Source organism: Callithrix jacchus, chromosome 22, assembly GCF_049354715.1.
Source record: "Callithrix jacchus isolate 240 chromosome 22, calJac240_pri, whole genome shotgun sequence".
Lineage (NCBI taxonomy): Eukaryota > Metazoa > Chordata > Mammalia > Primates > Cebidae > Callithrix > Callithrix jacchus.
The window spans coordinates 10,969,120-10,981,748 of record NC_133523.1 but is presented as its reverse complement, the minus strand read 5'-3'; the positions used below and the strand labels follow the sequence as shown (position 1 = coordinate 10,981,748).

At 45.9% G+C, this 12,629-nt stretch overlaps 1 long non-coding RNA gene across 2 annotated transcripts in view; it reads right to left on the bottom strand.

Annotated features, from left to right (window-relative positions):
- LOC118150261 (uncharacterized) overlaps positions 1-12,172 on the bottom strand; it is a 36,666-nt gene extending 24,494 nt beyond the window's left edge. For both annotated transcript variants that reach the window (XR_004738310.3, XR_013531073.1), the window contains exons 1-3: positions 9,892-12,172; positions 8,969-9,101; positions 6,879-6,983 (exon numbers count right to left, since the gene is read on the bottom strand). This is a non-coding gene — a long non-coding RNA (uncharacterized LOC118150261). The remainder of the gene's footprint in view (positions 1-6,878; positions 6,984-8,968; positions 9,102-9,891) is intronic.
- Positions 12,173-12,629: the final 457 nt, after the last annotated feature.

Below are 12,629 nucleotides of genomic sequence, written 5' to 3'. Positions count from 1 at the left end.
CATAACACAACTCAGTTAAAATATATACATTCACTTCTTTTTTTTTTTTTTGAGACAGAGTTTCGCTCTTGTTACCCAGGCTGGAGTGCAATGGCGCGATCTTGGCTCACTGCAACCTCCGCCTCTTGGGTTCAGGCAATTCTCCCGCCTCAGCCTCCCGAGTAGCTGGGATTACAGGCGCATGCCACCATGCCCAGCTAATTTTTTGTATTTTTAGTAGAGACGGGGTTTCACCATGTTGGTCTCGATCTCTTGACCTCGTGATCCACCCGCCTCAGCCAATCCATTTCTTTTAAGGTGCCAAGGGTGTTCCTCTTCACAAATGCTTATTTGAGTCTCCCTAGAGTAAAACTCCAGGTCCCAGCAGACACAGAAAAATCACTGGCCAAACCTTAACTATGTGTGATGACTTGGAAAATACCTTGATTTGTGAGATACGAAAATTCTTTTTGGTTTTTGAGATGGAGTCTTGCTGTGTCACCCAGGGTGGAGTGCAGTGGTCTGATCTTGGCTCACTGCAACCTCTGCCTCCTGGGTTCAAGCAATTCTCCTGCCCCAGCCTCCCAAGTAGCTGGGATTACAAGTGCCTGCCACCATGCCTGGCTAATTTTTATATTTTTAGTAGAGAGGGGTTTCACCATGTTGATCATGCTGGTTTTGAACTCCTGACCTCAAATGATTCACCTGCCTTGGCCTCCTAAAGTGCTGGGATTACAAGCGTGAGCCATCATGCCCAGCTGAAATTCTTCTTTTGACTATTCATGTCTTATTTTTGTACTTTTTCATAAAACAAGGTCGAAAAGCAAAGGAAAAATCCTCTAAGATCAGTGTATTTAGGTTGAAAATGTGGTTTTTCTCAGAAGCTTGTAATTTATACAATTACAGTCCTCAGTTTATTTTGCAGCATCGCTAAGTTTTATTTCTAAAAATTATATATTTCAAATGTGAAGTTATATTGTTTTTCACATTATTTACATTTACTTTCCTTCCTATAGGCCTTTTTTTAGATACAGAGTCTCGCTCTGTTGCCTAGGCTGGATTGCAGTAGCACGATCTCCGCTCACTGCAACCTCCTCTTCCTGGGTTTAAGCCATTCTCATGTCTCAACCTCCCAAGTAGCTGGGACTATAGGCGAGCACCACCATGCCCAGTTAATTTTTGTGTTTTCAGTAGAATTGGGGTTTCACCATGTTGTCCAGACTAGTCTCAAACTCCTGGCCTCAGGTGATCTGTCTGCCTCGGCCTCCCAAAGTGCTGGGATCACAGGCATGAGCCACCATGCCTGGCTCCTCTAGGCCTTTTAAATCTTTCACTTATGATATTGGTCAGCCAATGGTCAAAATAATCAATAAAAGGTATATAGAAAAATTCAACGCTGCAATGAAAGTTGAATTCGTTTCTTGAAAATCACTCAAGCAACTCAGGTGTACACAGATAGACCTGTGGCAGCTGGTGAACAATTAAATGGCACAGAGTTGGAATAATGACCTCTGCTGTGCAGTAATCTCTTGGCAGAGATACACAACAACTCCAATAAGACCTTCTTAGGATATGCAGAACTGCCTCAAACATCATGTGACCACAGAACTTGATTTGCTGGCTGGGCGCTGTGGCTCACAACTGTAATCCCAGCACTTTGGGATGTGAGGTGGGCAGATCACGAGGTCAGGAGTTTGAGACCAGCCTGGCCAACATGGTGAAACCCTGTCTCTACTGAAAATACAAAAATTGGCCAGGCGTGCTGGTGGATGCCTCTAATCCCAGCTACTCAGGAGGCTGAGGCAGGAGAATTGCTTGAACCTGGGAGATGGCAGTTGCAGTGAGCCAAGACTGCGCCATTGCGCTCCAGACTGGGTGATGGAGCAAGACTCCATCTCAAAAAAAAGAAAAAGAAAACTTGGTTTGCTAAGGACAGTTTTCGTTTGTTGGTTTTTTTTTTACATCTCTACCTGGCTTACCCAAAGATTGGACTGTGCTCACTTCTCAAACCATTGTTTATTGAACATTCTTTGTAATGTATGGGGCAATGACAATTGTCTAGATGTAATTTCCTAATGATAGGGGTTGGTCTGGTTTCTGAGGGCCCAGTAGAGGAATTCAGTACACAAAAATGGCTTCCTGGGTGGGCTCAGTGGCTCATGCCTGTAATCCCAACACTTTAGGCCAAGGTGGCCGGATCACCTGAGGTTGGGAGTTTGAGACCAGCCGGAGCATGGAGAAACCCTGTTTCTACTAGAAATACAAAATTAGCCGGGCATGGTGGTGCATGCCTGAAATCCCAACTACTCAGGAAGCTGAGGCAGGAGAATCGCTTGAACCCAGGAGGCAAAGGTTGTGGTGAGCCAAGATCACACCACTGCACTCCAGCCTGGACAACAAGAGCGAAACTCTGTCTTAAAAAAAAAGGGGGGGGAGGGGGTTCCTACAGTTTCTGTTTGATACTTCGTATTCTGCCATCTTCCCAGAATCCGCTCCTCTGACTTCCTATACTAATACATCATTTTGGTTCTCAGTACAAATGTCACCTCCTCAGGGTACTGTCTTCCCCCCTGCACCCCAACTTGAAATTCAAGGGCACACTCTCTAACCCATTATTCCTATTTCATTTGGTGTGTTTCAACATGCTTGTCAGAATCTGGAAAATCCAATCAAGGTTCACAGAGTTGATTGTTGTCTTAACAAGGTAGAAAACTTATACCATCTAAATGAGTCCAAATTTAAGTGTTACCTTTATTTTTTGTTTTTAAAAATTTTACCTTTATTTTCACCAATGGTTATACCCTATGTTAAAAAATATTCCAGGGGCCAGGCACAGTGGCTCATGCCTGTAATCCCAGCACTTTCAGAGGCCAAGGCAGACGGATTACTTGAGGTCAAGAGTTCAAGACCAGCCTGTCCAACATGGTGAAACTGTCTCTACTAAAAGTATAAAAATTAGCCAGGCATGGTGGCATGTGCCTGTAATCCCAGCTACTTGGGAGTCTGAAGCAGGAGAATCACTTCAACCCAGCAAGTGGAGGTTGAAATGAGCTGAGACTGTGCATTGGACTCTAGCCTGGGCAACAGAGCAAGACCCTATCTCAAAAAAAAAAAATACTCTGGGTAAGTTCTTTGAGCCATTTTCTTTGATAAAAGCAAAGTCAATAAAACTTCCTCTTATGGTGAGGGTGGCATTAACATCCACACACTAAAGTGGAAAATCTCAAAATGCTTTTCCTGTGCATTCACATAATACGATGCCTTTGTGACCAAGTATGTGGAGGATTTTCTCACACAGCAAACAAGCCATCCATTCTGCACTGAACACTACCTGCGTGTCCACTAAGTAATGTGTCCCCAAACCTCAGGCTACAGACGGATACCTGCCCGTAGCCTGGTAGGAGGTAGGCCGAGCTGAGTGAACATTATTTCCTAAACTCTGCCTCCTGTCATAGCAGCAACGGCATTAGATTTTCATAGGGGCGAGAGCCCTGTTGTGAACTGCACATGTGAAGGATCTAGGTTGCATACTCCTTATGAGAATCTAATGCCTGATGATCTCAGTTGGAAGTTTCATCCAAAAACCATCTTCCTGCCCCATTCTGTGAAAAAATTTTCTTCCATGAAACTGGTCCCTGGTGCCAAGGTTACCTATCCTCATAAAAGGTATAAAACTGTCTCAGAAATTATCTGACCAGGCTGGTTGTGGTGGCTCGTGCCTGTAATCCCAGCACTTTGGGAGGCCAAGGCAGGCAGATCACCAGAGATCAGGAGTTTGAGATCAGCCTGTCCAACATGGCAAAACACTGTCTCTACTAAAAATACAAAAATTAGTCAGGTGTGATGACACATACCTGTAGTCCCAGCTACTCAGGATGCTGAGACAGGAGAATCACTTGAATCTGGGAGGCACAGGTTGCAGTGAGCCAAGACTGCACCACTGCACTCCAGCCTGTGCAAGAGGACGAGACTCTGTCTCAAGGAAAAAAAATTATCTGAGCATATGTTCTAGTTTCCCAAATTCAGTCCTTGATTGTGACTTTTGTCCCACCATAAGTTTTTATGTTTTCTTTAGAAGGGGTTTCACTCTTGTCGCCCAGGCTCATTGCAAACTCCGCCTTCCAGGTTCAATCGATTCTCCTGCCTCAGCCTCCCAAGTAGCTGGGATTACAGGCGTCTAGCGCCATGACTAATTGTTTTGTATTTTTAGTAGAGACGGTGTTTCATTCACCATTTTAGCCAGGCTGGTCTCCAACTCCTGATCTCCAGTGATCTGCCCACCTTGGCCTCCCAAAGTGCTGGGATTACAGGTGTCAGCCACTGCCTCCATTCCAGCATAAGTTTTCAAAGCACCTTACCATTTTTTTCATGGGTATCATGTCTGAATAAAGGATATATATGGTATGTTCATTCATAAGGTAAATAAGCTTAAGTTTCTAGGTGTGTTCAGACTCAGATGTTGTCTCATGACAAGTTTTGGCATGCTCATTTCTCCAGTGTTCGCTGAATAGCTTTTTAAAGTGTGTGGCAAGAAAGATGTTGAAGACATAGTTCCAATCATAAAATAACTTTTTTTTTTTTTTAAATGAGACAGGCTGGTTAATTTGCCCAGGCTGAAGAGCAGTGGTGTGATCTCTGCTCACTGCAACCTTTGCCTTCTAGGCTTAAGCCATCCTCCCACCTTGGCCTCCTAAGTAACTGGGACTACAGGTGCACCCCACCACACCCAGCTAATTTTTGTATTTTTTGTAGAGAGACAGGGTTTCACCATGTTACCCAGGCTGGTCTCAAACTCCTGAGCTTGGCCAGGTGCGGTGGCTCATGCCTATAATCCCAGCACTTTGGGAGGCCAGGGCAGGTGGATCACAAGGTCAAAAGATTGAGACCATCCTGGTCAACAAGGTGAAACCCCGTCTCTACTAAAAATACAAAACTTAGCTGGGCATGGTGGTGTGTGCCTGTAGTCCCAGCTACTCGGGAGGCTGAGGCGGGAGAATTGCTTGAACCCAGGAGGCGGAGGTTGCGATGAACCGAGATTGTGCCATTGAACTCCAGTCTGGGTAACAACAGTGAAACTCCATCTCAAAAAAAAAAACAAAAAACACTCCTGAGCTTAAGCAATCCAGCTTCCTGGGCCTCCCAAAGTGTTGTGATTACAGAAGCAAACCACTGTGCCCAGCCTTAAGAATTTCTAATTTTGACATTTTGGGCTAGATGATTAAAAAAAAGAAATTAAAAAAATTTCTAATTCATAGCTTCCACTGAGATTGTGGTTGCTAAAAAGCATTGTTTCCATTCTCACAGCCCTATTTTCATTATTATTATTATTTTTTTTTTTTTCTTGAGACGGAGTTTCGCTCATTACCTAGGCTGGAGTGCAATGGCGTGATCTCAGCTCACCGCAACCTCCGCCTCCTGGGTTCAAGCAATTCTCCTGCCTCAGCCTCCTGAGTAGCTGGGACTACAGGCGCGTGCCACCATGCCCAGCTAATTTTTGTATTTTTAGTAGAGACAGGGTTTCACCATGTTGACCAGGATAGTCTCCATCTCTTGACCTCATGATCCACCTGCCTTGGCCTCCTAAAGTGTTGGGATTACAGGTGTGAGCCACCGCACCTGGCCCTATTTTTTTCTTTTTTTTTGAGAGTCTTGCTCTGTCGCCAGGTTGGAATGAAGTGACACAATCTCTTCTCACCACAATTGCTTCTCTTGGGTTCAAGCAATTCTCCTGCCTCAGCCTCCCGAGCGAGTAGTTGGGATTACAGGCCTATGCCACCACACCCGACTAATTTTGTATTTTTATTAGGGATGGGGTTTCCCCATGTTGGTCAGGCTGGTCTCGAACTCCCAGTCTCAGGTGATCTGCCCGCCTTGGCCTCCCAAAGTGCTGGGATTATAGGCATGAGCTACCATGTCCAGCCTTTCTCATTATTTTCTATGTAGTGTGCCTGGTATCAGTTTATTTTCTACATGCTTTTGTTTGGTTGGTTTTGACTTTTTTTTTAGATGGAGTTTCACTCTTGTTGCCAAGGCTGGAATGCAATGGCACGATGTCAGCTCACTGCAGTCTCCGCCTCCTGGGTTCAAGCAATTCTCCTGCCTTCAGCCTCCCGAATAGCTGCGATTAGAGACGCCTACCACCACGCCCAGCTAACTTTTGTATTTTTAGTAGAGACAGGGTTTCACCATGTTGGTCAGGCTGGTCTGGAACTCCCGATCTCAGGTCATCTGCCCACCTTGGCTTCCCAAAATGCTGGGATTACAGATGTAAGCCACCGCCCCTGGCTTTTTTTCTGAGACAGTGTCACTCTTGTCGCCCAGGCTGGAATGTAGTGATGCAATCTTGGCTTACTGCAACCTCCACCTCCTGGGTTCAAGAGATGCTCATGTCTCATCCTTCCGAGTAGGTGGGACTAAGGCATGTGCCACCATGCCTGGCTAATTTTTTGTATTTTTAGTAGAGACAGGGTTTCACCATACTGGCCAGGCTGGTGTCAAACTCCTGACCTTAAGTGATCTGTCCGCCTCGGCCTCCCAGAAAACTAGGATTACAGGCATAAGCCACTATGGCTGGCCCCTGAATGCTAGTATATAGCTATCTGTGACTTCTCTCTGGCACTCTAAAATTATACCTCTGTTGAACATGCTCACCATCTGGCAGTCTATACAGCCTTATCTGCATGTATGGGCCCAGAGCCTCTTCTAGGAACTTCTTTCTTGTAGCCCTTACTGTGTATTGAATTTAGTCCCCCACCAAATTCATACTTTGAATCTATACTGCAACATGATGGCATTTGAAGATGAGCACTTCAGGAAATAATTTGGGTTACATAAGGTCACAAGGTTGGACTCTCACGATGACATTAGTGATTTCCAATGAAGAGGGAGAAAACACTCACTCTTTCTTCCACGTGAGGGTATAGCAAGGTGTCTATATCCCAGTCAGGAACTTGGTGCTCACTGGGAATCATACTGCCCGGCAGCTAGATTTTAGATAGCTCATGCTGCAGAAATGTAAAAAGAAAAGTCTGCTGATTGAGAAACTCAGCCCATGGCGTTTCATTAGCACAACCTGAGCTAAGTCACCCCAATGGCCTAATTTTCCTATGTTAACCATACACCACTGCAAGATTGCAGCATATGAATCTATCTGAAATAGCCTCATATCTTCCACTTTTGCTTAATACACTGCATCTTTACATGTTATTGAGACTTCTGTTTTGGACATAGATCAGGAAAGAAAAGTGTAACACTCAAAAGTATAGTTAAGCAAGATTATAAAGTTATTATTTAAAATAAAGAACCATGAGGTAAGGCACAGTGGCTCGCACCTGTAATCTCAGCACTTTGGGAGGCCAAGGTGGGTGGATCATGAAGTCAGGAGATCAAGACCATCCTGAACAACAGTGAAACCCCATCTCTACTAAAAATACAAAAAATTAGCGGGGCATGGTGGCACCCCTGTAATCTCAGCTACTCAGGAGGCTGAGGCAGGAGAATTATTTGAACCTGGGAGTCAGAGGTTACAAGGTGGCACCCCTGAAATCTCAGCTACTCGGGAGACTGAGGCAGAATTGTTTGAACCTGGGAGTCAGAGGTTGCAGTGAACTGGGATCGCACCACTGTACTACAGCCTGATGACAGAGTGAGATTCCATCTCAAAAAAAAAAAAAAAAAAAAAAAAAAACATTAGCTGGGCATGGTGGCAGATGCATGCCAGTAATCCCAGATGCCTGTGCCCAGGGTTTGGTCTGAGGAATTAGCTAATTTCACAACACATAAGATAATATCTGATGGTGTTAGTGATTTTGCCTCTCTGAACTATGTCCAGATGTACTCTTGCACCCAAACTTAGATGTGATTTTTCACATAATGAATCCTCACCCTCTGTACATGAGCTGAACTAAAATACTGTGTGGGAGCAGTGAGACAAAACTGCTCCTAGGTTATGGATATTGCTCTATAGTCCTCAGTTGGAATTCTAAATCAAACTCATTTTTATTCTCTCTTTTTTTTTTTTTTAAATGGAGTTTCACTTTTGTTGCCCAGGCTGGAGTGCAATGGGCAATCCTGGCTCAACACAATCTCCCCCTCCCAGGTTCAAGCGATTCTCCTGCCTTAGTCTCCCGAGTAGCTGGGATTACAGGCATGCGCCACCATGCCCGGCTAGTTCAAATCAGTAATGTAAAAGAAACATTTAGAATCTCCCTTTTTTTTTTTTTTTTTTTGAGACGGAGACTCACTCTTGTTGTTCAGGCTGGAGTGCAAAGTGCTGGGACTACAGGCATGAGCCACCACACCCAACCTAGAGAATCTCTTTATTACCATCTCAGTACCAAGTCAACACCAGGCAATAAGAAATGTAAAACAAAAGTGTCATGTGACACATGGACCCAGAACCTGCCAGTCAGCAATATCTATGTGTTGCTTATATTCATAGCGTTTTTGTCTAGTGGGTCCTTCCATGTATTTGAAGGTGTGAGGTAGATCGGAAGGCTTTCTCACATTTCTTACATTCATAACGTTTCTCTCCAGTGAGTCCTTTCATGATACTGAATCAAACTGAAAAAGGCAGGCTTGAGCCAGGTGTGGTGGCTCACAACTGTAATCCCAGCACTTTGGGAGGCCAAGTTGGGCAGATCACAAGGTCAGGAGTTCGAGACCAGCCTGACCAACATGGTGAAACCCCATCTCTACTAAAAATACAAAAGTTAGCTGGGTGTGGTGGCGCGCGCCTGTACTCCCAGTTACTCCAGAGGCTGAGGCAGGAGAATTGCTTGAACCTGGGAGATGAAGATTGCAGCAAGCCAAGATCACTCCACTGCACTCCAGCCTGGGAGACAGAGCAAGACTCTGTCTCAAAAGAGAAGAAAAAAAAAAAGGAAGGCTTTACCACATTGCTTAACACTCAATAGTTTCTCTCCACTGTGAATTCTTTCATGACATTCAAAGGAAATGAAATAAATGAAAGCTTTTCCACATTTCTTACCTTCATAATTCATAAGGCTTCTTGCCAGTTTGACTCCTTTTCATGTCTAGGAAAGGATCTGGTACTATGGAAAACTTTCCATACCTATGTTACATTCATACAGCCTCTCCCCTGTGTGAGTTTTCTTGTGTACCTGAAAGGAAATGGGATGGGGGAAGGCTTTACCACATTGTTGACATCCATACTGCTTCTCCCCACGGACAGTGTTGAAGAAATTAAAAGCAGCAACTGGACTGAAGTACTTCTAGTGCACCTGGGTTCTAAGGAACCGAACTACAACTAAAATGCAATTCTAAATTTTTCTGAAAACCACAAACCATGACTGGGTGATTCTCATTCATAAATCACCATATGCTCAAACTCTTTAATTTTTAACTGCCCCCGTTTAATTTTTTTTACCTATATATTATAAAGGACATTACAAAGGATATAGATGAACAGCCAGATGATGAAAATCATAGAAAAAGATGTGGGGTGGGGGATACAGAGCCTCCCTGCTCTCTCTGGGTGCCCTACCATCTCAGCATCGCCATGTGTTCAGCAACCCAGAAGCTCCTCAGTTTTTTAACAGGAATGAAATGTACTGGGGACCCCAAGGACTGCAGCGCCTCCCACACAAGCCCCCAGACAAGACAGGACTCTCATGTCACATGTGACCCTGGTATAATCTGGGCACAGAGCTGCCCAGAAAAGGCTCCGGGGCCACAGTCACCAGGCAGGGATAGGACAGGATGCCAGGGGTCGCGGCTGTTGGCCCAATTCCATCCTGCAGACAAGGGGACTGAGGGCCAAGCTGCACCAGGAGAACTTGGGTCCCAAACCCTGACGTTGCATGCAGGGAGCCTGGGGTCCCACCACTGCCAGTTCTGGCCATTTCCAACCAGCCCCTCCCTGGTCTCGGGTCGCTGGCCCCGAACACTCACCATTTCCCAGCTTTCAGGTGTCCCGACTTCCTCTCTAGGGCTCCCGTGACTAGTGAAGGTCACAGCGCAGGCAACAGTTGTGGTAGAGGGACCCTGTCCCTCTCACAGCTGGAAAGACCAGATCCCAACCTCAGTGGGCACTGTCACCAAGGTGAGAGAGGGAATGCATCCCCACCTTCCCAGGATGTACAGTTGGCAGGGCCCACCCCAGCCTTCCTGACTGGATAGGGGTCCAGGCCCCATCCCCTCACCCTGGAGTGACAATAGAAGCCCTGGGTAACCCGACCTGCAGAGCTCCCTCCCTACAACTTGGTCGTTGGATATTTTCATTTTAGTGAAATTTGCTCCTGATTTTTTGACAGGTTATGATCATCTTCCTCATTCAAAGGGCTGTTCCTGCTCCTTTGTTCTGCATTGGGTTTCAAGTGTGTGGTGGGAATTACAGATTCTGTGCAGTGGAGCAATCTCATCACCTCAGAGCCAGAGGGGAACCAAGACCAGGCCAGGCAAGATTGGATCAGGAGGGAGAGGCAGGTGTCCTTCAGAAAGTGGCGACCAGGGATGAGACGTGGCCAAGGCCTTCTCCCAGACCCCCAGTCCCCTCCTTCCAGACCTTCATATTCACCAGCCAGAAACTCTTAACAGGTAGCAGTCTAAGCTTCTGAGCTAAACAGACAACTTCATAAACGGTTTTTCCAGGTGAGGTCCCAAACAATTGTCTGTAAACCTGACCTTCACAGGTTTCCTTCATATATACAGATTACTGTCTGATGCCAGGGACCCTGTGCATGTCAAAAATCAAAACACTATCCCCAGATATGGCCCCAGGCTCCAGAAGTCCAACCACAGAAAGGACAGCACCCCTCAAGGGCATCTGCACATGAGTCTCCTGCTTTCCAGGCCTCTGCATACTGCTTCTGGAGCAGCTTTGAGCAGCTGGAGGCCACTTGCAGAAGAGGTTGGGCCACCCAGGAAGCACCCAAGGGAGCTCCATTTCCCTCCCTCTGAGGCTTCCATACTGGCCTAAAAGTGATCACTGCCCTCAGCCTCTGCTGCCACCTACAGGTTATTTGCAGTGTTACCTGCAGGGAGGGACTGTGGATACAACTACCTGGGAGGCCAAGTACCACGGCTGAAGCCTGTGGTCCAGGACTGCAGGATGGCAAGGTGGGAGGAGTGCTAGCAACACAGAGCTCGAGACTGTCCTGGACAACAAGGCAAAACCCTGTCTTTACAAACATTAGCTGCGTGTGGTGTCACATGCCTGTAGTCCCAGCCACTTGGAAGGGTGAGATCAGATCACCTGAGCCCAGGGAGGTTGAGGCTGCAATGAGCCATGATCCTGCCACTGCACTCCAGCCTACGTGACAGAGTAAGACCCTGTCTTTAAAAAAAGCTACTAAAATAAAATTTTAAAATAGTTTTAAAAATTAGCTGGCTGAGGTGGCCTGTGCCTATAACTTCTATCTACTTAAGAGGCTGAGGCAGGGCCGGGCAAAATGCCTCACAACTATAATCCCAGCGCTTTGGGAGGCCAGGGCACAAGGACTGTTTGAGCACAGGAGTTCAAGACTCGTCTGGGCCACATGGCAAAACCTCGTCTCTACCAATAAGACAAAAATTAGCCAAGTGTGGTGGCAAGTACTTGTGTCCCCAGCTACTAAGAAGTCTGAGGCTGGAGGAGCCCAAGAGTTCAAGGCTACAGTTAACTATGATTGCACCACTGCACTTCAACCTTGGTGACAGAGGGAGACTTTAAAAATTAATATCCTGGCCAGGCATGGTGGCTCACACCTGTAATCCTAGCACTTTGGAAGGCAGAGGCAGGTGGATCACCTGAGGTCAGAAGTTCATGACTAGCCTGGCAAACATGGTGAAACCTCGTCTCCACTAAAAATACAAAATTAATGACGTGTGGTGGCGCATGCTGTAGTCCCAGCTACTTGGGAGGCTGAGGCAGGAGAATTGCTTGAACCCAGGAGGTGGAGGTTGCAGCGAGCAGAGATCGTGCTAATACCCTCCAGCCTGGGTGACAAGAGTGAGACTCCGTCTCAAAAAAAAAAAAAAAAACCCATGAGGAAAGTGAGAGCTATGAACAATTTACCAGTGGCAACAGTTCTTTCCTTCCTGTATAACACCTGAGTTTACTTACTGGAGAAGTTCTCCAAGAGTTACATTCCACCTTTTGGAGTTAAAACAATTTTTGTGTATACCTTTTTTGTATTACTTTGACCAGGGTCTGACATATGCCTTAAGTAAAAGGTTTAGGCCGGGTGCGGTGGCTCACCTCTGTAATCCCAGCACTTTGGGAGGCCGAGGCGGGTGGATCATGAGGTCAAGAGATTGAGACCATCCTGGTCAACATGGTGAAACCCCATCTCTACTAATACAAAAAATAAGCTGGGCATGGTGGCGCGTGCCTGTAATTTCAGCTACTCAGGAGGCTGAGGTGGGAGAATTGCCTGAACCCAGGAGGCAGAGGTTGCGGTGAGCTGAGATCTCGCCATTGCACTCCAGCCTGGGTAACAAGAGCAAAACTCCGTCTCAAAAAACAAAAGAGAGACCTATAGAAAGGGAGACATGTAAAGAGAATGTAACTTAGGTTCACATTTGTAATTACTACACCTCTTACATAAAACTTGGTGCTGTTGCAACTGATTTGTGGGTTCAGACATAAATAGCAAGTGTTCTTAATCACATATAATCAACCATAAATAAAAATAAACTGAGGCATTACA